Source organism: Canis aureus, chromosome 5, assembly GCF_053574225.1.
Source record: "Canis aureus isolate CA01 chromosome 5, VMU_Caureus_v.1.0, whole genome shotgun sequence".
Classification (NCBI taxonomy): domain Eukaryota; kingdom Metazoa; phylum Chordata; class Mammalia; order Carnivora; family Canidae; genus Canis; species Canis aureus.
In genome coordinates, this window is record NC_135615.1 from 67,415,210 (window position 1) to 67,440,954 (window position 25,745).

Sequence of the window (25,745 nt, forward strand, 5' to 3'; positions counted from 1 at the left end):
TTTATTTATTTATTTATTTATTTATGAGAGACAGAGAGAGAGAGAGGCGGAGACACAGGCAGAGGGAGAAGCAGGCTCCATGCAGGGAGCGGGACTCGATCCCAGGTCTCCAGGATCAGGCCCCAGGCTGAAGGCAGCGCTAAACCGCTGAGCCCCCTGGCGCCGCCCGGTAGCCCCATTTTATAGAGGAGAACACTAAAGGCCCAAACTTGGCCCAAATCCCCAAAGGTGGTAGGTGGGAAGCTCAGCCTGGTCCACAGGTGGCTTGACTGACACCCGCTGCATTCTACTGGTTTGGCTGTAGCGCTCCCCTCTGAGCCCTGAGCTCTGCTGAGTTTGAAGTAGTCATAGGAAGGATTATCTTCAAAAGGAAGAGGTGGGTCTGCCCTGCTCTTCCTGGTGAGTGAACACACTCTCTCTCCCTCCCTCTCTCCTTCCCTCCCAAACTCTCTCTCCCGGCTCTCTCTTCCTGGCCACCTCTACAAAGTAACATTATTTGGGAAGACACTGGAGTATTGAAGGAGGCCCAGGCAGCAGGCTTGTGGAGGATCCAAGCAGCTTCCCCTCAGCGTCGGGCAGGGCACCCACGTGGCCACAGGGAAGGAAAGGGTTTCTGGGGTGCCCTTCTCTTTCAGGATTGGCCAGGGGGCCTGACCAGGAACCCAGCATGCCAGGTTCTTCAGAGCCAATCAAAGGATGCCTGAAAGCCCCTCATTCCTGCCAAGGATGGCACTTGCACCTTGCAGCTTCCTCGACAGTCCTGGCATCACACACCTCCTGGTACCAGGGGCCCTGCCCCCAGCACCAGCCTCAGCAGTGTCGAGTCAAAGAAAGAGGTGAAGGCCCTGGAAATTGTGTTCAGAGTGAAAAGTGCCTTTACCTTGGTTTCTCATCCACCATGAGGTAGAGGGATCGGTTCTTAGGGGTGAGACAGTGTCAGGCCTCCCCAAACCACGCTATCCACACCCACCCAGCAGCTACCCTTTACCTCCACTGGCCCAAGGGGAAAGCTGTTTTCCAACTTCTGAGAACCAAACACTCACAAAAGGGGTTTTGAAATTCTGGAGCCTCACTCTACCCTAGAAGCCTGTTTCTTTCCCAGACCCTCAGCTCCCAGTGCAAGGTCTGAAGCAGAGGAAGGACGAGACAGGGTGACAGGTGCCTGCCAGGGGACCTTTAAGTCCAGGCGGTAGACTGCCAGCCACGTCCAAAGCTCTGAGGTCATTTCCCCTGATACCAGAGACTTGGCACCTGCTGGAATCCTTGGTGGATTAGAATGCCAGGAGTGCTCCAGATCTGACGCCTCACACCCTGGCGCCTGGCAAAGAAGCCTGGGAGGAGCAGACTGCCCTCGGCTTCTCAGAGCCCAGAGCTTGTTGCAGGGGCAGGGTCCACCAAGGCTGGGGCACTGGGGCAGACGCTGAGTTGCCAAGACCCTGCCTGTGCCCTACAAGGCTGACCTTGGACTCGGGGACACCCAAAAGGCAAGGGAAAGTACAGACCCCTTCTAAAGACCCGAGAAGCCCTGAAATGGAACTCAGCTTACTCTTGTGCCCCTTCAATGTTGATGCCACCAATGGTTGCTAAGAGACAGCGGGCATCACAGGTGCTGGCAGGAGGGGATCCCCAGAGCTCTGCGTAATGCCTGGCCCCTGGCAGCTGCCTGGGCTCTGCCCACAGCCTTAGCCCTCCACAGGGGCCAGAGGTCACAGCCAGAGGCCAGTGGCTTTGCTGAGAAATCACTTACTTGGAGCATGCAGGCTGTGCCCAGCAATCCTCAAAGGGGAGGCCAGGGTGGCAGGGATGACACCAGATCCTGACACCAAGCTCATGATCTTGGTGCCTCCCTAGCTGGCAAATCACAGAACCTCTTTGAACTTGAATTTCCTCCTTAATAAAATGAGGATAATTAGACAACATTGCTGACTTCCCAAAGGGATTGTAAGAATTAAAAGACAGAAGGGCTGGAGAGGCTCAGTGAGTTGCAAGGTGGGGCTCAATGCCAGTCGTCATCATTATAAAATAAATAACTGTGCTGATGGCGCTCTGTGAAAGAAGCCACGCCCATCCTCCACTAGGCCAAACAAGCTTTACCAAACCATGTGCAAACCATGGCATCCTTACCCCAATTTGTTATAAATATATAAACATATATGTCATCAAATGAGCCACGGAAATTATAAAACAGTAGTTTAAAATGATACATTTTATTAAATATAATTCCTATAAATTAGAAATAAAATCTGTGAATCAAGGTGACATATTGGGGCACTTGGGAGGCTCAGTGGGTTGAGCATCTGCCTTTGGCTCGGGTCATGATCTCAAGGTCCTGAGATCGAGCCCCCCATCAGGCTCCCTGCTCAGTGGGGAGTCTTCTTCTCCCTCTCCCTCTGCGCCTCCACCCTGTTGATGCCTGTCTCTCTTAAATGAACAAAAATATATATATATTTTTTAAAAGGTGGCATCTCACATATGGAATAGGCTAAGTTATTCACAAACTGTTAATACCTACTGAGTTCAGGTAGAAGGGACTGTAGATGGTTTTTCTCTTATTCTTTTGCTTATCGCTCCTTCCTAGAGTTTCTGCAGTGCTGGATCGCTTGAGTGCTTTTTATAAGCAAACAGACAAAGAGGGTTCTAGACTGCAGTCTGTAGATACGGGGGGCTACTTCCACAGTGGAAGATCCATTTTGTTCAAACTTCTCCCATGGAGGACCCAGGCTTCCCTGGGGCAGCTGTTTCACAGTAAAATCCTGTTTTCAAGGAAATCTCACACAGAAGCCCAGTGTGCACACAGGATAGGGAGGCACTGTGCCTGGTGGAAGGGGTTTGGACACAAATCAGAGAGTCCTGCCCTGTAGGTAGGGCCTTAGACAAGCCCACACACTTCAGATCCTTAACACTTGCCCATAGGCTGGTTGTCTTTGTGAGCAGTGCCTGGCACACGGCAAAGGAACAAAATTTGTCAGCAATTATTAAATAAAGTTTTTAACCAAAAGATAAAGGCGGAACGCAGCGGCTCTGGTTCAAGGGGTGTGGAGCCTCCTTTAACCTCTGTAGTATTGCTTAAAGCACCTCCGGGGAAGTCTGAGCCAAAGGGCAGAGTCTGGAGCCCTCCATGGAAGTAGGTGCACCGAGCAGAGGTCAGGAGGTAGCATGCCCAGGCCAGGCTGGGCTGCTAGCAAGTTCGTGGATCATTTTCTCTCTCTGCGCCTGGTTTCTTCCACAAACTATACATGAGTGGCTCTCAATGAGGTGTGAAAACTTTTGTTGGGGTGGGAGGTAGGTTTTGGTTTGTCACAGTGATTGTTGAATGGTCTCTTCTCTGGCCAAACTTTCAACCACCCCTCCAGTAAGCTTTGTAGATGACATAGCTGTTAATGGTTCTCCTTAATAATCTATTTTATATGCATTTTATATGTTTACATATAAACACTGAATATTTTTGCAGTTTTAACCTACACCATATTTTCTGGGATTGCAACTTCTATATAAATCAAGGAAAGCTGTATTTTGTGCATTACTTCATCAAGGGATTTCAGAAAATCAAACCCTTTGGGCATGGTATTTGACTCACCACACATCACATCAGGAAACAGTGCATTTATGATGATTCCCCACACAAGAACAAGCATTTAGCTCATCAATTCTGCTCCTGTAGCTGGGCCAGGGCATTTATATGTTCAAAAGCCTACTATTTGAAGTTATTATAAAGTACTTTTCTTTTATACATGTAATGCACACAGGTCAGTTTTATATGTGCACATTTCAGATCAGTAAAAAGGATTTTTACAATACATTAAAAAAGGAAGGGGGGGCCATGAAAACTGTATCAAATTGTGGGAGCACACTAAGAGAAGGGTGGAGGTGTTAGATGGAGAACCTGCGCCCATGCTAACATCACAGATGCCTTTCCTGGTTGGAGGGTGGAGTTGCAAAGCCCTCCTCCCGGAGGGGCGGTGTTCGGGCTGAGGCCACCAGGCAGATCCAAGGACCCTGCCCTGGAGCTGCTCTCACTCGGGGCTCCCAATCCAAATGGGATTTACCAGTCAAGAAAATCCCTTGTTAAACTGGGCTCACAGCCCAGGGAGTCTCCTGATGAGATTCCCAGCATTGATGGCTTCTAGTCGGTTAAGTTCATCAATTAGAACTGAGGTCTGATGGGTGAGACAGGGGCCTTGGGCCACAGCCAAGGACACTCATAAGGTTCTGGTTGCCAGGGAAACCCCAGCAGCTGGAGCTGTGAGCTCACAGGCTGCACTAGGGCTCACACTCCAGGATACAAGGTCTCAAATAAGAAATACAAGGCCAACATGTGAATCTAAATGTAGAAGGTGTTGAGAGTCTTCTTCAAAGCACCATCCTGAAATCTGAAGTCCTAACCCTCTGATCACGTTTTGTGTTGACATTACCTCGCTTTTACGAAATAATGGTGATGGTAAAGGAGCTGGTGTTTCATAAACACCCTTTTACAAAGCCAAAGAGTTAGTGCCCCCTTCAATGGCTCCTCCACTTATCTGCTCTCTCTTCCCCTCTTCTACTCCCCACCCCCCCCCACCCCGACACTCTCTCTCTTTCTCTCCTCCTAAAACTTGAAAGTTTTGGAATAGAAGGAAATAATGTGAAAACCGATACATTCACTGAGCTGGTGCAAGAGCCATCAGTGGTGGCCATCTGTACCTGGTAGAGTGAGGTCATACACAAGGGCGTGGTTACCTTTCCCTGGGGAAACTTCACAAAGGAGGTGATGTCTGAGCTAAGTCTTGAAAACACAGGGGCTGATGGCCAGGGGATAGATGGATGGTGGGGGTGAGGGGTGAGGGGCAGGAGCAGAGACATGACAGGAGGACATGCTGGAGAGCCACCTGTTTGACATGTTGCCATCAGAGCGTCTTGCCTGACAGGCCAGGACAGGCCATGGAGCTGGAGCCATCACTGGAAACCAGGTAACAGCAGGTCTTGAGGGGCAAGCTAAGATCCATGGATTCCGGTCTCTGAGTTGCTGTCCTCAGCATTAAACGGTTACTGTCTAGGATTTGAAATTCCAAATAGAGCAGAGACAGGAGGGTGAGTCGGGGGCCAGCTGCTGGTGGGGCACACTGCAGGGGAACAAGGAATCGCCTTTCAGAAGCAACTTGGGATGGAAGCAGGCCTTCCCCAGACCCCAGAGGAGGGACTGGATTCCCCAAAGTGACAAAAGACCCTTGGTATGTAGGCCATTTCCCAGACACCTTCACAAAACTACAGAAACAGCAAGTTTTGCTGAGAACCATGGTGCCCACACTCTGTGTTCTCTACACGTGATGTAGCCCGCCATGCTCTCAGTTCGCAAAATTGGGGGGTCTTAGGGGATTCCCTACTGGAGTCAAATGGGACTTAGTCTTTTATAACTCAATTTAATTTTGTTCTGTGCCCTTATTTTGCTAGGTAGCAGAAATGTCATGTCAGGCAACTTAGGGGGTTGCCCCTAAATTCGGGGGAATCGATCGAGGACCCATTAGTGAAGGCCCACAATCCTGTCTGTCTGGGGGACACGCCTTGTCAGTGGTCTAGGTATGGGGTCTCTGTTAGTGGTGGCACCCCTAGCTTCATCTCCGTGCTCCCCACTCTTGGAAGCTGCCCGTGGCCGCCGCCTTTTCTTGGGGTTTTGCCGTGTCCCCACAGTGCTTCCTGGGCAGTGGCACTGGGCGCTCTGGTTGTTAGCTCAGCAGTCTGGTGGGAGGGTGTCTAGGGCCCACCACCCTCTACTGTAGGGCTTCCCCTCCGCTCTCTCCCCTCCCGCAGCCACCTCGGGGGAGGGGCGTTGGTCTTACTCCTCCTGTACCCCCTCCGCCTTAGCCAGCTCCTCCTTTCTGTTGTCCGGAGGTGCAGGCTTTTGGAACTCCACAGCCAGGAAAAGGATATTTATTTCCTCAGCTCTTCATCGCTTCCTCTCCCGGCAGCATCCAGCAAGTCTGGGCTTAGCTGCCTGCCGAGGGCAAGAGCAGCCACAGGTGGGTCTGGATTCTTCTCTCTTGGGGCCCTGGGATCCTCTTTGGGTTGTTCTGTGCCAGATACTGGTTCCCTCCCTAATTATTAAAACAAAACAAAACTCATCAGCCAACCCAAACCTCTCCGGCTCTGTGGCCGTCCTTGCCCAGTGCGCTCTCTGGAAGGTTCTGTGCTCTGTGCACGAGGCCTTGCTGCCCTCAAGCTGCTCTGCCGTGACCTTGGGGCATGGAAGACAGAGCACAGGTGACGACCACAGGCGACAGACCATGGGCGTGGGCACAGCCAACCTGTTGGGGCAACTGGGAGACAGGAACTGGCGGGTCTCCCCCTTGTCCCTCCGGCATTCAGTCCAGTGCCCAGAGATGTTTTCTTGGCCACGATCTGGTTTCTGTGCTGGGATAATAGGTTACAAATGGGAAAAGGCTGTCTTGCGTGTAGTCATTGCGAAAAATGAAGTGATGTTTCCCGCCCAGTTTTCACATTAAAAAACATTTCCTCCAGCCACCAATGAACATCCTACCCTCTAATTAGCTGTCACCCCCAAAGTAGCCATTTTTTTGTCCTCCTGACTCTTCTTTCAACGCAAATTCCAGAGACAGGAGCTGCCTTTCTTGGAGATTTAAGAGATCACAGTTAAGAGATTGGGTTCTGTTTCGGACACTTCGCACCTGATAACTTTGGAGGGGTGATTTGCACACTCTGAGCCTCGGTTCCCTCATCTGCACCCTGGGAATGCCAATAGCACCTGCCTCCGGGAACCACTGTGAGGATCAGATGAGTGAATAAGGAGAGGTGCTTAGCCCTGTGTCAGTCACACAGTCAGGCCTCAATAAAATATGGCCCAAGTTGTTATGTGACCAAATTATTATTTCCCTGTGCCTCTGAAAGCTTAGGGGCAAACTGGCATCAGAGAGTCAAGATTTTAAACTAAAGGAAGACAATGCTCAGGGAGGAAGTGAGAAAGGGAAATGCTCGAGAAGTTAGGCCACATGACATCATCTCAACTATAAACAGCAGCATAGCAATTCCCCCTCATCCTGCAAAACAAGGAGCCCCTTCCTTTATGTGCCTTGGAGGGTAAATGGAGCCCCACCCCCACCCCCCAACATAGGCGAAGGGAAGCAACTGGAGAGCCATGGCCCCCAACAGAGAGGGAACCAGGAGCACCCTGGTGGATGCCACAGCTCTGCCCCATTGGCAGCCCTAGGGCCTGAGAGTCCCCACTCCCCCCTATCCAGGCTCCTGGATAATCCTGCAGTGTGGACTGCCAGGATGGGACGCTTGGCCAAGGTGAGCAGCAGAGAAACATCTTTGTCCACGCATCAGAAGCATCCCTTGGCATTCCAGGGATGGATATATCCTCCGGAGTCCAGCGTCTCCAGCTTCTCTCTGCCTTCTTCAGACAGCCCAGCTTCTTAAACACTCAGACTCATCACCATCACCATCATCATCGCTTGTGTTTCTTTTGAGCATTTATTGTGTGGCACTTTTCTAAAGACCAGTCACTCCTCATACCTACTCACCAAGGCACCTCAGACTTCCTCTGAAACCCCGCCTCACAGGCCCTACAAGAAGACTTCATTGCTCTGTGACGCTGGCAGAGGAGGTCAGGCCACAAATATTGGCCTGACCAATATTGTGCTATTGAGCACCTACTATGTATCAGACCCTGTTCTGAAAAACACCCTGTCACATTGCTGTCTTTGCACAGCTAATTGCAAGTGGATGAAGGTGAGCAAAGGGGAAGTACATGGTGCCCCTGGGAGAAGTCAACCTCCTCCGAAGTCCCCAGGGCCAGAGTCCAGGCTGGTCACTGAGCAACCGACAGGTCAATTGCTCCAACTTCTTGGCTGCTGTTTCACACTGCCATGTGTGCCTCCCTTCCCTCTTGGTGGGTGGGTGGTTGAGCCAGTTCATGGTAACAGGGTCTGGAAGGGATTTGGGGGTGTGTCCAGGCTGTGAGCTCCTCAAGGGCAGGAAAATATCTCATACCTGCATCTTAGTGTCCAGTAGAGAACTTTCCGGAATAAATGTACCACAGCAAAGGAAATCATTAGCAAAATGAAAAGGCAACCTACTGAATGAAAGAAAATATTTTCAAATCATATATCCAATAGGGGATTAATATCTAAAATATATAAAGAACTCACATAACTCAATAGCAAAAACTAATCAATTAAAAAATGAGCAGAAGATTTAAATACACTTTTTTTTTCCAAAGAAGACATCCAGATGGCCAAGAGGTACATGAACAGATCCTCAACATCTCTAATTATCAGGGAAAATGATTGAAAACCACAATGAGGTATCACCTTGCATCTGTTAGAATGGTTATTATCAAAAAAAAAAATGTTGCTGAGGATACAGAGAAAAGGGAACACTTGTCCATTGTTGGTGGGAATGTAAATTGCTGCAGCCACTACAGAGTTTCCTCAAAAAATTAAAAATAGAAAAACCGTATGATCCAGCAATTCCACTTCTGAGTATTTATCCAAAGAAAACAAAAACACTACCTCAAAAAGATATCTGTATCCCATGTACATTGCAGCATTATTTACACAAAGCTGAGACATGGAAACAACCTAAGTGCTAAGTGTCTATTGATAGATGAATGTATAAAGAAAAAAAAATATATGTATAAGTTTTCAGAGAAAACTTACGGTTTGTAACAACATGGGTGGAGCTTGAGAGCATTATGCTAAGTAAAAAAGTTAGAGGAGAAATACTGTATGATCTTACTTTTATGTGAAATCTAAAAACAAAACAAAAGCTCAAGCTCATACACATAGAGAACTGATTAGTAAGTTGCCAGATGCGGGAAGGGGGGGCGTGTGGGTAAAAGGAGTAAAGGAGGTCAGAAGGCACAAACTTCCAGTTAGAAAATAAATAAGTCATGGGAATGTGATGTACAGCTGGTAACTATAGTTAATAACATTGTGTTGCATATTGGAAAGTTACTAAGAGAATAGACCTTAAAAATTCTCATCATAAGAAAAAAACAATGTCGTAACCATGTGTGGTGATGGTTGTTAACTAGTCTTATTGTGGTGATCATTTCACAATGTATGCAAATATCGATTCGTTATGTTACACACCTGAAATTCTTATAATGGTATATGTCAATTATACCTCAAAGAAAAAAAAGATCATGAAATGATGAAAAAGACAAGGAGTAAATGTGGAGTGAATTAACACAGGAAGGAACAATGGAGTAAAAGAAGCCTTTATCATCACCTCCTATAAAATAACATTTTAGGGCACTTCCCTGTCTGGGGCCTGCTTCAGTGGTTGGCTCAAGGTAAGCACTCAATAATATTCATAGAATATATACAAATATGGTCAATTGCTCTATCCAGCATGGATGCCTACCTGGTCAAGTATAATCTGTCACAGTGTATAAGTATCGTGTATAGCATAATGCTCTATAAACATTTGACAGGTAAATTAATGAATGAAGTTATTAACAATATGCATACCACTTAGTGACCAAAGTAATTTTTCTCATTATCCTCCATTAATGTTTGCTGGTAACAGATTTTCTGTAACTACATAACTGTTCACTCACTTTTCTTGAATTTCTTAGCAGGTAAAAAACAAAACAAAGCAAAAAAACCCATGGAGAGGAAAGGGGGACTGAGTCTAAATCTAAGAAATTGTCCATGTGAGCACCCAAGCAGGCTATGAAGTCTGCAGGGGCTGGGGCTACCCAGGATGAGGAATGGGGACCAGCGTGGAGGAGGAGGTTCAGCGGCCTAGACAGGCCACTCGGGAAAGCACAACTAACTCAGCTATATTCTCTCTGGGATTCGCTTTTTCTATTTCCAACATCATTATTCGATTTCCATATGATTTTACAAGATGCAAGGTAAATATTAGTACGAGCACCTCTTTGCAAAAAGTAGCCATTTAATTTGATGAAATATGGCTCAGGGTGATGGATGATGTTTGGACAAGCCGACTTCATACAAAGTCAACATTTATGAGACTTGGAGCAGGTTCCTCTGCTAAATAAAACCATCCTCCCTCTGCTCAGCTTGTGCCTCCATCAAAGAGAGTCAGAGACAGAAAAGGGAGACAGAGCAGAGCCCATCCATATGCAGCTTGGAGTTGAAAAACTAAGGCTGAGAGCAGACACTCCTGCCTGAGTGACCCTTAAGGGCTTTGGCATTGTCCATCCAGCTCTCCACAGAGGTCGCTCAAGAGTTCATATTCATGGACAATCACTCTTCTTGTTTTCCACCTCATGTCAAGGCTGAGCAGGGGGAGATCTTTCTTTGCCACCACCCCTTGCTCAAGAACCTCTTTCTTCCTCCTTCTCCTTCCTCTCTTGCCAGGGATATTTGCTTTAAGGAAAAAAAGAAAAAAATTCTAAAAAGATCAGGAAAAGTGTGGATATGCAGAGGCAGGGGCCCTTCCTTGCGTTCTCGCTTTCTACTCCACCTGTTCATGGAGAGGAGAGAAAGGAGTCCGTGGCTGCCACTCACCACTCTCCCCCAGCTGTTTGCATCTGCACAAGCATCAAGCCTGAGGCTGTGGGTCAGGGAGCCACATTCAGCTAGTCACAGCCAAGTCTGAGTGGCTCCCACCACCTCCTCTACTCTTCCCCAACCCAACAGAACCTCCTCAACTTGTCCACCTCCCAGGGAGTGACTCGGTGAAGACTTGGATAGTCCCCTGACAAACTGTCATCCCCTCCCCCTTCCACTCCCCTCCATCACTGTCACACTTTCTCCTGTGCCACGTGGAGTCTGTACCATTTCTTACAAATCAGCTTTATTAAGGTATAATTTACATTAGAGTTCACCTGTTTGAAGCATATAGCCTCCTTGTTTTTCAATTTAATTTTATTTATATTCTTTTCTTCTCTATTTAGCTTACTCATGATCCGTGCAATTTGTTGTCAAAAATAGCAACTCTTGCCCTATTATGCCTTTGAGTTTCTCTTAAGTCCTCTTTTTTTATTTTTTTTTAAGATTTTATTCATTTATTCATGAGAGAGACAGAGAGAGGCAGAGACACAGGCAGAGGGAGAAGCAGGCTCCCTGCGGGGAACCTAGTGTGGGACTCGATCCCAGAACCCTGGGATCACACCCTGAGCCTAAGCAGATACTCAACCACTGAGCCACCCAGGTGCCCCATTCTTTTATTTTTAATTGAAGTTCAGCTGACATACGTTACCCTAGTTTCAAGTGTACAACAGTGTGATTGGACAAGTCTGTATGTCATGCCATGCTCACCACAAGTGTAGCTGCCATCTGTCACCATATGACACTCTACCAACACCAGACCGTATTCCCTGTGTGTACCTTTCAATCCCATGGTTTGTCCATTCCAGAACTGGAGGTCTGTTTTGATAAATACACGCAGTGTGTAACCACCACTACAATCATGTGTAGAATGTTTCATCACTCGAAGTCCCCTCACTCCTGAGCCCTGGCGACCACCAGCTGATCTCAGTCTCCACCATTCTCCCTTGACAAAGTTTCTTACAAGGGGAATCATGCAGTGCCCAGATTTTTGAGACAGTATCTTAACATAAGGCTTTTGAGGTTCATTCATATTGTTTTATGTATCAATAGTTCCTTCCTTTTTATTGCCAAATATGGATTTACCTTAATTTGCTTATCACCTTACAAGGTGAGGGCATTTTGGTGGCTTCTAGTCTAGGGCTATGAATGAAGCCGCTGTGAATATTTGGATACAACCTGTACTTTATTTAGCATTTTTCTTTAAATTAAATCCGTTACATGAAAATGACTTTAAAACGAAACTTTGTCTTACCCATAAATGGAAAACCTTTAGAGTCTACCATAAACCAACCAGGTAAAAATATTTCAAAGGAAAACAGAAAGTCACCAAATTCTAGCTAGATCCTATTGCCTGCTGTGTTAGATTCCCTACGATTAAAGTCAACGATGAGGATATTTTCCACGAGTGATTTATTGAGGGAGGGCTCTTGGCACCAGGGGAGGGAAACAGAGGCTAAGCAAAGACGTGGGCTCAACTTCAGGCCATCCTCAACCTGCTTCGTCGGGGAGCTCTGGAGGATGAATGGTACCATAGACTTGCACCATCTTGGCACGAGCACTCCTATCTCCTACGTTAGTAAGTCATTGCCTGCAGACGGCCCCGGGGGCGATGGTAGCCACTCCTGCCTATTCCCAGGTGAGCCAATGCCCTAGAGAAGGCTGCAGGTGTGAACTGTTAGCAGCCCGCACTCACGGTAGCTGGGAAGTGAGTGTATAGACTGGTTAGAGAGGGCAGCCCAGGTGGCTCAGAGGTTTAGCGCCGCCTTCAGCCCAGGGCCTGATCCTGGAGACTCGGGATCGAGTCCCACATCGGGCTCCCTGCATGGAACCTGCTTCTCCCTCTGCCTGTGTCTCTGCCTCTCTCTCTCTGTCTGTCTGTGCCTCTCCTTAATAAATAAGATTAAAAAAAAAATAGACGGGTTAGAAGAGGCCTGAGCCAGCCAACAGCGTCTATGACAGCAGCCAAAGGCTTAAACCTGAGGTCACTATCTCTTGAGGTTTAAAAAAAGAGATTGGCACGTGTTGAAAGTTAAAGACCTGTTAGCACCAAATAGAGACCTTTTCGGTAATGCCATCAGATGTTTAGAGAAAAAGAAACACACTTTCTAACTCACTCCCTAATAAACTGTTCCTTGATGCTTGCCACCTTCCTCAGCCCCCGTATCCGGCATGGTGTCACACTATGGGACAAACTACTGGATGGCTTCAAATAGGGATCTAGCCCCCCGACTGCCAGTGTAGCTCCCTCACTCCTACTCAGTGCTTTCCAATGGGAGAAGCTGGTGAAGACCGGAGGCCAGGAGGATAGGGGGATTTCTCTCCACCTTTCTGCCTTCAGGGCACCTTCAGCAGTGGCTGTGTCTCCTCATGGTTCCACCTGTTGGAGGACAGCCCTTCTGTGGCTCCAACGCCTGCAGGACAGCTTTCATCTCCCGGTAGCCTGCTCCCACAGGCAGCCCTTGCTCTGGGCTAGCTTCTGCCCACCAGCATCTTCAGTCTTGGGGTAAGAGGCTTCCTGCTGTTGCTAATGCCTGCGTTTAGTTTCTCATTTCTTCCATTTTCTGTGTAATCAATTGCTGGTATTAAATTCCCTCTGCTGAAAGATCTAGAGCCATTTCTGGACTCTAACTGATCCGGGGAAGCAGCAAGACGATAGTAAACTAAGTGTTTACAAAGACACGGATGAGAAGTTCTGCACAAATCAGCTGTCAAGGTCATCTGGCTGTGAAAGTCACCCAAGGCCAAGGCCCCAGTTTCATCCACTTGAAACCCCAGATAGAATATAAAGGGAGAAGGAGGAAGAGGCACAGTCAACTGTTCATGAGCCCTCAGAAATCCGCTGTGTGTAAACAGTCCGGACCTTAACCTCCTCCACCCCTTCTTCCTCCTAGCTCGCCCTTCCTGGCGTGCCTGGTTATCAAGACTAACTCCTTTCTGCTGGCTCTTCAAAAACATTCTCATTTGCCCAGTGGGGCCTCTCGTTAACAACCAGGATGTAAGGAAACGGAGATCACACAGTGGGACTTAATTTAGAGCCACTTAAACAGATGGTTTTAAGAGACCTAATTCCCTTTGCTGTCTCCAAATGGTGCCACTGAGGATCGGAGGCTTGCCCAGGGCTCCTGCTCGCAGCTGTCGGGGGAGTTACCCTCCAGGTGGGAGACTCAGGGAGGAGGTGATAGGTCCTGGGGGTGGGGGTGGTGAGGCCCCAGGCCAGCCTCCAGTGCGTTGCCAAGACTCTGTTGTCATTTTCCCCTTGGAAATGGTCATGATTAGTGAGAGGGCCAGAAAGGAGCTCTGGGGAGGCGGGCCAGAGAGCAGAGCCCCAGTGGTGCCTGTGAACGCTCCTTTGCTGTGGGCATCCTCGACTTTACCATCTCCCTTATGACAGGGATCCCTCCAAGCCTGGCACACATGAGGGCTTCCAGAAAGCAAGACCTGCTCCACGCCTTCAGAACCTTCTCATTTGTGACACATCTTTAAAAAGAAAATAAATAACACTGTGTAGGTTTGTCACGTCTACGGATTTTACCCTCAATCTGGACAAAGAAGGCAGATGACCTTGGATTTGTGATCCTGCCAGCAGCCTACCCTCCCTGGGTCTTGGTTTTCTGAGGGGCATGACTGGTCAGATGAGTGATGGCGGTGAGGGGACAGCTGCAAGAGTGGCTAAGCAGGACTTACCAAACAGAGAAATGGGGAGAACAGGTCCAGGAGCAGGTTCTGGCAAAATGGAGAAGCAAGCCACTAAAGCCAGGTCTATTCCCTCTTTCTGTTTCTGTAAGCATTCAGTGAATACTTCCTGTGTGTCAGATCACCACACTCAGCCCATCTCACGCCATAGCTCATCTGATCTTCACAGCAGCCCCAGTAGTCACATGACCCTCACCTGCAAGGAACAGCGAGGCTTGGGGAGGTGAGGTAGCATGCCCACGTCACACAAGGTGCCTGGGGCTTGTGTTGCAAAAGCAATGTTCAGACTCCTTGAGTCGGAGGCAAAGTAAACATCTGGTGAGGTAAGGTCAGTGGCTCAAGAGACGGAGGGGATGGACCCTGGCCTGGAGACGGTGGAAGTTGCCAAGATGATAGTTAGGCCAAAACAGTCAGATGAGAAGTGGGGAAAGAAGGGAATCAACGGGGTGTGAGCTCTGCACAACAGATGATTGGTGCTTTTGGAAGCAACAGCAGACCTGGAACTTTGACCTGGAGGTGCTGTCGGGACCTTGGAGACCGTTCTGGGAAACCTTATTTCTTGTTCACAGGGACATGATGAAGCACCTCCTATCACCTGAGGCTTCCTGATTGCTGTGGAGGACACGGTATCAACAAGATAGGACCTCTGCCCTCAAGCCCACTGGGTAAAGAGAAGAGGGACACATATCCAGATAGAAATGACCAAGACATGCCTAACCAGAGTGAGCCGACTGTGTGAGACACAGCAAGGAGGGGAATCAGGGAGGACTTCTCAGAGGAAGTGGTCTTTGAGGTGGACCCAGAAGGTGAGCTGGGCTTGCAATTGTTGGAAAAGCTAGCTCAGGCTGAGAAAGCAGCCTGAATGCAAAGGTGCACTGGGTAAAAGGGCAGGGAATGGCCAGGACAGGTGAGGCACCAGATGTGGCTGGAGTTTGAGCTGTCAGGACTGGTACGGGGAAGATGAGCCTGCAAAGGTCATGTGGGCTAGGTTAGGACAAGTCTTGCCAGCTCCTACCCTCAGGATACTGCTCTAGGGCAGGGCTCAGCCCCCATCAGGTTTCACTTGTGGAAACCAGGGATTGTAGCAATTCTTACAACTTCAAACTTCCTTCCTCCTCCACCATTAGCAAAAGGTCTTCCTTGGAGGGCCCCTCTGTCCCCTTGAGGACAACCTACGCCACTTACCTGTGGCTAAGCACAAAATTGCCATGTCCCCAAGGGAAGAGCTGCTCCTAGAAACATGGTGAATGGAATGCGGCACTGGATAGTGAGACAGGAGATCTGGGTTCTAGTCTGAACTCTGTGTGACCTTGGACTCTAGCCTGAACTCTGTCACAACCTGTGTGACCTTGGGTTCTAGTCTGAACTTTGTCACCAACAGTGTGACTTGGGCAAGTCAACTCCCTCTGGGTCTTGGTTTCCTTATCTCCAAAGTGAGGAACTGGACAATATTGATCTAGCAACTCCTAGAGTGTGTGAGTAGTGATGTGGGGCCCAGGGACATAGAAGGACAGCATAGGAGGGGCATGCATTCATTTTGTGGGATTGTAGAAAATTTCTGGACCTGAGAGACTGAACTTGAAGCTCCATTTTCTTTCCTAGCTAACAAACTCTCAAACTGGGCCAGAAATGGCAATTGTTCTCCAAGGCAGCTGCTCATTTCAATTTCAGCAGGGCAACTGGTATTCAGATCATATGGGGACAGTAAAGTTAACTAATGCATACCAGGGACAGTTTCATTTGATAGCGTGGACACAATAATCAATAAGATAGTCATCAGAAGTGGCTCAGGGGCTCAGCACCAAATCTGTAGGGTTTTTTCCTTCTCTGTCTCAGTCAAGTCATGATCCCTTCCTTCTCGCTCATAAATAGCTCTATGTGAGCTGGACACTTTTTTTTTTTTCCTTTTTTAGTTTTGCCTGCTTTTCTCAATTGCTAATTTTTAGGCTGTTTTTTTTGGGGGGGGGGAGCTGGGCTTTTTAAAAATTATTTTTGGTTTTGTTTTTTTAGGGGGAGTTTGTTTTTGTTTTTTGTTTGAGTGCTGACTGGGCAGCATGCCTTACTCCAAGGATGTGCACCTAGAATGAGTAAATCCAGGTCCCTGACATCCAAGGATGGAGAATAACAAGTGAGAGGCAAGGGGCAGAAGTTTCGAGAGCAGCTGGCAACGGTTGGCCCTGGAAACCACTGGGCTCAAAGTTAGGCTTGCAGGCAGCACAGAGAGCCTCACGAAAACACCAGAGCTTGTGCAGCTGTGTGAAGGATGGGTATGTTCTTCAGGTGGACAGGACAGCAAGGGCCTTCCAGACAGGAGGAACTGTGTGGACAAAACAGGGGGAGGCAACAGTGTGTGGCATCCAGGCAAGCACGACCGTTGAGAGGGAGTCAGGGCTGGAGGGGTCAGTGAACCTTTGGGGCCAAGGGAGGAGTGACATGCTCAGGGCTGTAGCGGGAACCATTGGTCTGATCAGTAACTGGTGGCAGGCCCATTGAAGCCCAAAGTGGATCCTTGCACCCTACGTAGATCCCCAGGCAGGCGCCCTGTCCTCCCATAGGGCCCTCACTTCCTCCTCAGTGGCCAGGCAGAGGCAGCTCACCACAGACTGCTTCCTACTTGGGACAGCAAAGTGGAGAACAGGGCACCCTCCCTCCCGGCAGGAATCACCCAGGGCCTCAGTTGGTGGAGGGTTAAAGAAACCAGGACACATGCTCTCCCAAGCCACAGCCTGAGAGCACACAGCAGCAGAACCATTATCTGAGCCAAAGAGAATGAAAATTTGGGCAGGATGCATTCAGGACGCAAGGCCCACTCCCAGGGCCCACTCCTCCAGACCAGCCATGCAGTGAACCTCCAACAAATATTTTAATTTGTATATATGCATTATTCCTACCAATAGACCAAGAGCTTTATGAGAGCAAAACAGTATCTTAACCATCTTTATAGTCCCCTCAACCTTTAGCCATTTGCTCTGAAGTTAACCAGAATGGGTTCCACCCCAGCTGAGCTACTTCCTGCTGTGTGACTTTGACAAGTCACTCACCCTCTCTGACTCTGGACACTAGGGACGATCATGCCAGACCAGGACTGATTGTTATTGGAAAGACAATCAAGGTGCATCTGTAAAGTGACTCCCACTCTGTAGGCCGCCTGTTGAGATTATTGCTGTTGTAATCTTGAATGGATGAGGAAGTAAGCTTACTTCCCCACTCTGGCCCTCCATTTCTTCACCTGTTGTTTACAGGAGGTGCTCAACTAGTTCTGCTGGCTTCTACTGGGAACGTCTCAGTGACCAGGGCTTTCTGCAAGAGAACTCTCCTTGCTACTAGCTTCCCAAGAAATCCCTCTTGCCCTGGGGCCTGTGAAGTACTAGAAACATGGTGGTCCTCAGTACTTCAACTCTAAGACCTAGAGCAAGATTTCATGGATCTTTCCCTGGAGGAGCCTCAAGGGTGACCCAGGAGCCTCTTAAATTGAATGCAAAATGCTTTATATTTTTTATGAAGAAGGTCCATATAAAATGTCATGTGGATTCACAAATCAGTCTACTATCCAAAAGCATCCCTGAGGGTCTGGACTGAGATGCTAATACTCAGCGTAGATTTTATGGAGTGAAATGTATGAACATGTGTGAATTGATAATCATCCCCTAGCTGTGCATTTTGTCCAGGTTATGAAACTGATCTGAATTTAAAGTAGCTATGTTCAATTCCATGGCAAACTCCAATAATTTTGAGATTACAACATCCTATTGTTTATTGAGTTTTATGTATATTTCCATACTCCCCCCATATACTCCTCACTTATAGATCCTACAAATGCCAATGGGTATAAACTGCTTTTTATTTATTTTATTTTTTAAAGATTTTATTTATTTATTCATGAGAGACACAGGCAGAAGGAGAAGCAGGCTCCATGCAGGGAGCCCGACGTGGGACTCAATCTCAGGTGCCCAGGATCACACTCTGGCTGAAGGCGGCACTAAACCACTGAGCCAACCCGGGCTGCCCTAAACTGCTTTTTAAAATACAAAGTAATATGGGGCACCTGGGTGGCTCAGTTGGAAGAATATGCAACTCTTGGTCTCAGGGTTGTGAGTTTAATCCCCACATTGGGTGTAGAGATGACTAAAAATAAATAAACTAAAAAAACACCATAAAATAATAAGAATTTCATTTGGAGCATCTTTGAGACTCTCCTAGCACCCTTAAAAGCTATTGATGCTTCTTACAGCCTATGTTCCAAGATCTTTTAAGAGTTAGAGGGTCCTTTAAAACTTCAGTGGGTCTTGGTGATATTAGAAGGAGGGGCAAAGAGTTGCTCCAGCCATGAAACATCAAATTCTCTGCTCAGCTCCATTTCAGCCCTTATGGATTGCATTGTACAATTTAGTGCTGATTTATTGCATAGTTTTAAAGTTTTATATTATTAAAATAATATTTTGCGTGTGATAATAAATTGAATAGCTCAGAATACCAATGACAATAGTCTTCATCTCTACTCCTGCCCAGGTCAGAAGCAATCCCTTTAAAAAAAAAAAAAAAAAAGATTTTATTTACTTATTGGAAAGATCTGAGAGAGAGAGAGAGAGAGAGAGAGAGAGAGAAAGCATCCAAGCACACAGAGAGAGAGTGAGGGAGAAGTGGACTCCCCGTTGAGCAGGGAGCCCAATGCAGGGCTTGATCCCAGGACTCTGAGACCATGACCTGAGCTGAAGGCAGATGCTTAATGGACTGACCCACCCAGGTCCCCCAGAAGCAACCCCTTTAATCACCAGTGACTTAAAAGGGTGCCTGGCTGGCTCAGTTGGTACAGCATGCAACTCTTGATCTCAGGGTCATGAGTTTGAGCCCCATATTGCGTGTAGACGTTACCTAAATAAATAAACTTAAAAAATTTCATTTAATCACTAATGATTTCAGTTCTTCAGCTGATTAATGCTACCTTAGAGGACATCTACGGAGTCATGCTGTGAAACACAAGGCTCTCACTCACTCTACCTTCCCTTCTCAGTGTGTAATTGTCCCAGTATTACTGTTATTTTGTCTATTGGTTGCCTTGGTAAATTTAAATATTTGGGACTTTATTTCTTTTCTATCAACCTGACATACTCTCTCAGCTCCTCATTTGGTAAGATAAAGATATCAGAACCCTTCACCATTCTCCTTGCCCTACCTCCACACTTCATCTTTTGTCTGGCACACTTAAACAAAAAGAATAAAAACAATCATATGTGAGATAAGCATACATTTTATGGGTACTGATTAATGAGTTTTCATAAACCAAATACTGTGTAACCAGCACCCAGATCAAAGAGCACAAATATTCTTTGTGGTACTAGAAGATTCTCAAAGGTGCCCAAACACAATGAATTTCCGTACATTTTAAAAAAAGATTTACTATTTATTTGAGAGAGAGAGAATGAGTGTGTGTGTGGGGTGGGGTGGGGGGTGTTGCAGAGGGAGAGAGAATCTTGAAGCAGGTTCCCCTCTGAGTACAAAGCCAGATGAGGTGCTCGATTCCAGGACCTCAAGATCATAACCTGAGCCGAAATCAAGAGTTGCTCACTCAACTGACTGAGCTACCAAGTGCCCCCCATATGTGTTTTTAAAACCAGTTTCTATCCATCAGCATATGTAGTAACTACGAGGTATGGGGAATGTGGAGGAATTATGAGAACTAGTATAAAACTAGATAAACAGAAGTGTTCTGTAATTTTAAAAATCATTGGGATTTGCCATGGATTGAAACACAGCTATCTTAAATTTTGGAATTTTGGTTTCCTTCCATTTTGGGCCATAATTTTCCTGTACAACCATTTCTTTCCTTCCCCTCTCAGAATTTCTGACTTAGGTTTTTTATTTGCTTTTGTTTGTGGGTTGTTATTGTGTTTTCTGTGTGTGTGGTTTTCTTTTTAGTATCCCTTGCATGATATGTCTTTATCATATTCTTATTTAAAAAAAAAAATCTTAAAGTCTTCCATTTTCCCAGATGCTTCTGTTGTAAACTCTTCCATCTTTCTGCTCTGAGCTCAACTAGTTTCCTTTTTGGCATTGCCATGTCTTGCATTCACTGCTCTCCTGAGTTAAAATCCACCATTCTCTGGGATCCCATTTCCCCCTATTTATTTATTTATGCATCTTCAGATAGCTTCCTATGAGAGGGAGCACATAGCAGTTAAATTTTCTGAGAACTTGCCTGTTTGGAGAAAGTTTTTTGCTTTGCTCTCTTACTGGATAGATGTTTGGGTATAGAATTCTAGGTTCAAGGGCCAGCTGGTTGACTCTGTTGGAAGAGCATGCAACTCTTAGGGTTGTGAGTTCAAGCCCCATGTTGGGTATAAAGATTACTTAAATAAATAAAACTTAAAAAAAAATTCCAGGGATGCCTGGGTGGCTCAGTGGTTGAACGTCTGCTTTGGCTCAGGTCGTGATCCTGGGGTCCTGGGATTGAATTCCACATCAGGCTCCCTTGGGGAGCCTGCTTCTCCCTTTGCCTATGTCTCTGCCTCTCTCTGTGTGTCTCTCATGAGTGAATAAATAAAATCTTAAAAAGAAAAAGAACTCCATGTTCAAAATTATTTTTTTCTCATAACTGAGAAAGTATTATGTCCAGAGTTGCTGCTAAACAGCAGTCTGAAACCTGACCAATCCCTATTCCCAAAACTAGCTGACTAGTTTTGTCTCTTTGGAAACTTTTGGGGCTTTATATTCTCTTGACATGTTGACATTTCACTGGAATATCTTTTTCATTCACTATGGGTTCTTTCGATCAAAATGTGGGTCCTTATTCAACTCTTGGAAATGCTCTTCCTTTATTATTTCTTTCTCTCCATTTTTTTTGTTTTCTTGCTTTCTTCTTTCTCCTTAATTCTTTTTTGCCCTCATAGTTTGCCTCTTTATCAAAGTTTATTTTCCATCCTTAATAATTTATTTCATTTTGTCAGTAATTTTTCAATCCTTAAAAGCATCTTTATTCTCCAGTTGCTCTTTCTTCATAATCTCCTCTTCTTGTTTTCTTGATGTGATATTGTTTTGAATCTCTCTAAATGTTTTCATTAGATGGTTTTAAAAATAAGATTTCTTTCTAGTTTTTGAGCTGTCTTCTTTGTGGATTTGAGTTTTTAATTTTTGACTCTTTCCTCTCATGCTGCTCCTTGCCTCAGAAGCTGAGTCACCCAAGGTTTTCCCTTATATTTAGGAAAGAAAGGACAGCAACAGTGGGTTCCACTTTTGCTGGGAGTGATGGACTAGTTCACTATAGCCTCTCCAGAGAGGACCTGTTTAGGAAATGGTTGAGTGTTTTAGTTTCTTAGGGCTGCCATAGCAAAACGCCACAGACTGGGTGACTTAAACAATGAATGTTTTTTCCTCACAGTTCTGGAGGCTGGAAGTGTGAGATCAAGTTGTCAGCAGGATTGGTTTCTCCAGAGTCCTCTCTCCCTATCTTGCAGATGACCACCTTCTCCCTGCTTCTTCACATGGGCTTTTCTCCATGTACATGAACTCTTGGTGTCTTTTTTATTTTTAAGATTTTATTTATTTACTCATGAGAGACACAAGAGAGAGGCAGAGACATAAATTGAGGGAGAAGCAGGCTCTCTGTGGGGAGCCTGATGTGGGACTTGATCCCAGAACCCCGGGATCATGCCCTGAGCTGAAGGCAGACCCTCAACCACTGAGCTATCTAGGTGCCCCTGAACTCCTGGTGACTCTTCTTCCTCTTATAAGGATACCAATCCTATTGAGTTAGGGCCCCACTCCTATGAACTCATTTAATTTTAATTAATCTTAATTACCTCCTTAAAGACCATATCTCCAGATATAGTCACATTAGAGGTTAGGGCTTCGACATATGAGTTGAGGAAGGGAGGCACAGGTCAGTCCATAAAAGTTGGGCATATGTGCTGCTGCAGACTGTCAGATTTTGCCTCAGGGTGAACAAGAAGAAAACCAGCTTTAAGGCAGGTGGGCCCCAAATGTTGAATGAGCAGGTTTTTCTTCTGAGACACTGTCAGTTAGGAATGTTTTCAATAATGCTTTTAAAAACACTCAATTAGCAGAGCTTTTATTTTTCTACGGAAGAAATCTGGAGAGTCAAGTACTGGTGCAACCGCTGAGCAAGGTCTTTGGGAAGCCAGACTCTTTCATCTTTGTTCTCTGCTATCTTAGCATTTTAGCTTTTCATCATCATGATTGCAAGATGGTCCACAGCTCCACCCATCCCATACACACCCAGGACAGGAAGAGTGGGGAGGGCTGGCATGAACCAGAGCTGTCCAATTTATTAGGGGAGCAGACTATGGCAGAAGCTCTCTTGCAGTGTTTCTCATCGCCCAGAACTGGGCCACAAGCCACAGCTACAAGGGAGGGAGATCCCTGGAAATAGAGTGTCTGACAATGGAAACAGAAGCAATCATGTCTCAGTGCTGAGAATGGGCACACAGGCAGCCTCAAGTAGAATCAGGGTTCGATGAGGAAAAAGAAGGGAGAGAATAGTTTTTGGGTAGATAACTGTGTCTATCACAGACACCAACACCCATACCAGAGGTGCACACACTTCTCTGAGACTTGTAGGCCTCCCCTTCAACACCTTCCCAAGCAAAGAAAACATGACTTCTTCAGTGTCTGATGAGCCTACATCCTGCAGAGAAGTGAGAGCAAGGGAGAAGAGCTGTGTTGAGGCCAGAAAACAAACAGGAGTTGAGAACAGTAATTCCACAGCTCCTTTGAGGCACGTCTCCCTTCTCCTCTAGATATGCCTTGGTGTGGAGATCACTGAGTCCTGGGTTTGGCAGAAGGGTCACTCTTACCAGGAAGTGCCTTCTGGGTGCTCACTGGTGTTGTCCGGGACTGGTAACCCTTGAAGTATGACATCCACCTGGCCCTCTACTACTAGTGTCCAAGGCTTTGGCCATGACAGCCTCTTCACCAGACGTGGGTCTCTGGTGGTCTAGAAGTCCTCTTAGGCTCTTTTCATCCCTCAGTGGGCCATGGGTTCCTGAATGCCACATCTTGGAGAGCCAAAATATTCTGCTATAGACTAGTTGTTGCAGTTGCCTTTGGCACCACACTCTCACATCTCTCCTATGTCATGTTGTGGGGTTTTAAAAAAGATTTTATTTACTTATTTGACAGAGAGAGTGTGCACAGAGGGAGGAGGAGCAGTAGGCAGAGGGGGGGAGGTTTCCTGCTCAGCAGGGAGTCTGATGCAGGGCTGGATCGCAGGACCCTGGAATCATGACCTGAGCCAAAGGCAGATGCTTGACCGACTAAGTCACCTAGGACGCTCTCCTATGTCATGTTGAAAATGGCACTAGAGGATAAGGTTCTCCTCAGGACTGCCAGTCATCCCTAAACTGTGTTCAGGGAAGTGGGTCATGAGCCTGTGCTAAAGACCTGCTGTCCACAACGGGATGAGCCTAAAACCTCTACTTCCTCACTTAAGGGACTTAACAGCTTAACTCCAACTGCAGAGATGGTTTCTGTGGGGAGAAAAACCATGGTACCCACCAATATGGGAAGTAAATATTGTTTCAAAATATCATACTAGTACAAAACTGATCCATGTAAATTTTCAGAGAAGAAATATTTATTATAAATATACTGGGATCGCCATGGACCCTTACCCCCACCCCACCCAAAGCAAGAAATGAGGAAGAAATGGCAGGATATGGCTGTCTCACAATCCCTTACAATAACTAAGACATTTCTTAGCATCAAATACAGATTGCCGAGGGAGAAACTGATTGCCCAGCTTGAGTCCTGACCAGGTACAAACATGGCTTCTACTGATGTGAGAGAGGACACGACAGGGGGGTAGTTTTTCAAGAAGGAGAAATTGTTTATGGGTGTGGCAGATACCTTCCAAATTGTCTACCCTGATGGAGGCTCAGAAAACTGAAGAAAATGAACTTAGGTTCTCAGAACAATATAAACATACCTCATTACAGAACATCACTGTCTAAGATTAATGTTGTGTTTTTAACCAATATTCAGCATAACTATGTGCTTTCCAAATATTTTCTTCATATAAATATGTTGTACACCATTGCTCATCACAGCTTAATTTACAGTAGTCAAAAGATGGAAACGACCTAAGTGTTCTATCAACAAATAGATGGATACATGAAAGTGGCACTTCCATACAGTGGGATATGATTTAGCCACAGAGAGGAATGTGTCTAAAATTCTGACTCACGGACAGCCCGGGTGGCTCAGCAGTTTAGCACCGCCTTCAGCCCAGGGTGTGATCCTGGAGACCCGGGATCGAGTCCCATGTCCAGCTCCCTGCATGGAGTCTGCTTCTCCCTCTGCCTGTTTCTGCCTGTCTCTCATGAATAAATAAATAAAGTCTTTTTAAAAAAAATTCTGACTCATGCTACATGAAAAACAAAAAATAAATTAAAAAATAGATTGATGATCATTGCACAATTCTGTGAATATCCTGAAAACCATTGGACTGTACACTTGAAATAGGTGAATTATACGGCATGTGAATCATATCTCAACAGGACTGTTACATAAATAAATGAACAGACGAGATTTCGGATGACTGGCTGCGAGGACTAAGGGAAAGGAAGGCATCCAAGGGTATTTCTGAGTCTGCTCAGTTTCACATATAACTCCCTATGGGTTAGAGTGTTCTCCTTTTTAAAAAGTGCTTATTAACGTATCATTCCTAGGATGAAAACATAGGCATTGAATTAAACAGAACCAAAAACCTAAATTACAAAAAATAAACCTGTGTGCACTTTAAAGCCAATGATAAGGAGTTTAAATTGCCTTTGATAGATAATTTACTTTGAGAGATACAGAGAGAAAATTACCCTTTCTGAGTTACATTAAGGTAATGATTTTTATAGCTTTATTGAGATACAATTCACATGCCATACATTTCACCCATTTAAAGCATACAATTCAGTGGTTTTCAGTATACTCACAGTCCTACAACCACCACCACAATCCATTTTAGACTATCTTATTCACCCTCAAAAGAAACCCTATGCCCTCAGCAATCATGCCTCGGCCCTCCTGCCCATCCCCCAACCCTACGCCACCACTAATCTTTGTGCCTGTACAGATTTGCCTCCTACAGACCTCTCTAATCACACTCCTTTGTTTCTTTTTATGGATGATTAATACTCCACTGGACGGACATACCACATTTTATTTATCCATCTATCAGTTGATAGATGTCTGGGTTGTTTCTACTTTTTGGTCAGGATGAATAATGCTGCTGTGAACATTAGTGTACAGTTTTTTGTGTGGACATAGGTTTAATTTTTTTTCTGGTATATATGTAGGAGTGGAATTGCTGGGTCACAGGTAGCTGGCTTTTGCAGTGCTGCCAGACTGTTTTCCAAAGTGGCTACACCATTTCACATCCCCACCAGCAGCGTGGGAGGGTTCTGATTTCTCTACACACTGGCCAAGACTTTTTTTTTTTAAGATTTTATTTTTATGTAATCTCTACACTGAGTGTGGGGCTCGAACTCACAACCCCGAGATCAAGAGTCACACACTCCACTGACT

The 25,745-nt window shown here is 46.2% G+C and overlaps 1 protein-coding gene across 7 annotated transcripts in view; it reads left to right on the top strand.

Annotated features, from left to right (window-relative positions):
• The first annotated feature begins 4,792 nt into the window (after window positions 1–4,792).
• Window positions 4,793–25,745, top strand: part of SIAH1 (siah E3 ubiquitin protein ligase 1) — an 80,525-nt gene continuing 59,572 nt past the window's right edge. For 2 of the 7 annotated variants that reach the window (XM_077898516.1, XM_077898515.1), the window contains exons 1-3: window positions 4,793–4,946; window positions 5,872–5,993; window positions 14,783–15,019. The gene's annotated coding sequence lies outside the window, so the exon portion shown is untranslated. Of the gene's footprint in view, window positions 4,947–5,427; window positions 5,554–5,865; window positions 5,994–14,782; window positions 15,020–25,745 lie in introns of all 7 variants that reach the window. The other 5 variants (XM_077898517.1, XM_077898518.1, XM_077898519.1 and 2 more) reach the window with 5 other exon arrangements.